The following is a 2,671-nucleotide window of genomic DNA, read 5'->3' as shown; positions in this document are numbered from 1 at the left end:
TCCAGTTTCTCCACAACCTCGCCAGCATTTGTTGCTTGCTGTTCTGTTAAATTTTGCTATTCTGACTGCGGTGAGATGATATCTCATAGTTGTTTTAATTTGCATCTCTCTTAGAGCTAGGGATTTTGAACATTTCTTCATGTGCTTGTTGGCCATCCGAATGTCTTCTTCGGTGAAGTGTCTGTCATATCCTGGAACAGCACAATTTCTTACCGCTAGGTTACCAGACTCCCTCACAGATTGAATACACAGGGAGAAAAGACATGTCCCTGGCTTACACCCTTCCTGATTTTAAACCATACAATGTTCCCATGTTCCATTCAAACAATAGATTCTTGGTCTAAGTATAGATTTTGTATAAGCACTATTAAGTGTTCTGGGATTCTCATTCTTCTCAGTGTTAGCCCTGTTTGTTATGATCCACAGAGTCAAATGCCTTTGGATAGTCAATAAATCCCAAACACACATTTGTTGATATTCTCTGTTTTCAGCCAGGATCCACTTGACATCAGTAATGATATACCTGGTACCATGGAGGCTTATAAAGCCAGCTTGAACTTCTGGAAATTCCTTTTAAATGCACTCTTCTGGCCATTTTTGGATGATATTCAACAATATTTTGCTTGCATGTGATATCATTCAATAAGCTCTGCAATTTCTTGGATCACTTTTCTTGGCAATGGGAAAAATATAGATCTCTTCCAATTAGTTGACCAGACAGACATTTGTCCTCCAAATTTTCCGGCATAGACTAATGAACTTATCCAGAATTGCTTCTAATAGTTGAATCATATCAAATGGTGGTCTGTCAATTTCAAGAGTCTATTTTCTTTGTCAGTGTCTTCACAAAACAGCTTGAATCTCTTCCTTTATTCCTTGTTCATATGTTACCTCCTGGAATTTTTCAGTGTCGACCAATTTGGTTTGGTACTGTGACTCCATGTTTTCTTTCCATCGTCTTTTGATGCTTCCTGGATCATTCAAGGTCTTACCTGCAGCATCTCTCAATATTTCAACTCAAGTCTGGAATTTGTTTTTTCAGCTTGAGAAATATTAAGGGAGTTCTTCCCTTTTAATTCTCTGACTCCAGCTCTTTGCACATTTCATTATAATATGTTTCTTTTACCTTCTCAAATGTTAGTTTGCTCAGCTGCACTATCAATACTCTTGGTACCAGCAGCCAGGATATAAAGAGGCATATTGCTTTGGGAAAGTCGCTGTCAGGGACTGCTCCAGAATACTGAAGAGCAATGACATCAGTCTGGAGACTAAGGTGTGCCTGATCAAGGTCATAGTCTCCGCAATTGCTTGTTATATGCCAGAGAGCTGGACAATGACTAGGGATGATAGAAAGGAAATTGGTGCCTTTGAGCTGTGGTGCTGGAGTAGAATGTTGACTATACCATGGACTGCCAGGAGAACAAACAGGTTCATCCTAGAGAGAGTGAAACCAGGCTGCTCCTTGGAGGCAAGGATTCTGAAGCTTCGTCTGTCATGTCTTGCATGTTGCAAGGAGGGATCAAACCTTGGAGAGGGACATCATGCTTGCAAGGGTGGAGGGATGGAGAAAGAGAGAGAGACTATCAATGATATGGATTGATACAGTGACTAGGGTAATGAGGGTAGGTATGTCAGAGACAATAAAGTTGGCACAGGTTAGAGCAGGTTTCAGGGCTGTTGTACAGAAAGTTGCAAGCGACAACAAAAACAGCAACTTCTCAAACTGCCCTTTGAAATCTTCTGTTCAGTTCTTTCACTTCAACATCGTTTCCCTGTGTTTCCACTTCTCAATGTTCTAATGCAATTTTCATAACTGTAGACTTTTGTGATTTTCTTAATTTAGGGTGTTTTTTCCCTTCTGTTTAGATCTATTCTTAAGTATTTCATCTTGTGGGTGGCTGTTGTAATTGCTAAAGTTTTTTCTTATTTCCTTTGCAGTGTCCTCTCTGTTACTATAGAGAAGTCTGGCTGATTTTTTAAATTTTTATTATTGTTCTTTTATCCTGCCACTTTACTGAGTTGACCAACTAGGTTCAATAATTTCTTGACGAGTCTTTAGAATTTTCTGTGTATACATACTATCATATCATCTTCAAACTGAGACGGCTTTACTTTCTCATTGACAATTTGGATGTTGTCTTTTATTTCCTTTACTGACCTTCTTGCTCTGATACTTCCAATACAATATTGAACAGCAGTGGTGATAGCAAGCGTCCTTGTCTGACCTCTGTTCACAAAAGGAATGTCTTTAATCTCTGATCATGGAAGATGATGTTGACTATTAGATTTGTTTGTATTCTCTTAATTAAATTGAGGAAAATCCCCTCTATTCTTGTTTTACTGGAAGTGCTAATCAAAAAGAGTTGCTGAATTCTGTCAAATGCTTTCTCCATTTAGTTCTTTTCCTTTGTTCTGCTGATTATTTTTCTTATATTGAATCATCCTTGAATACCTGGTATGAATTCCATTTGATCATGATGTATTATTTCTTACGTGATGTTAGATTCTATTATTGGTTAGGATTTTGTCGTTGTTTTTGTTATGAGCCCTCAAGTCATCTGCGACTCATAGCGACCCTATGTACAACAGCCCTAAACCCTGCTCTATCCTGTTCCAATCGCACTGCCCCTGACGCACGCATCCCGATTACCCCAGTCACTGAATCAATCCA

This window comes from Elephantulus edwardii, unplaced genomic scaffold (assembly GCF_000299155.1).
Source record: "Elephantulus edwardii isolate Elephantulus edwardi_28Jun2011 unplaced genomic scaffold, EleEdw1.0 scaffold00086, whole genome shotgun sequence".
Taxonomy (NCBI): domain Eukaryota; kingdom Metazoa; phylum Chordata; class Mammalia; order Macroscelidea; family Macroscelididae; genus Elephantulus; species Elephantulus edwardii.
Note: the sequence above shows the minus strand (reverse complement) of the source record.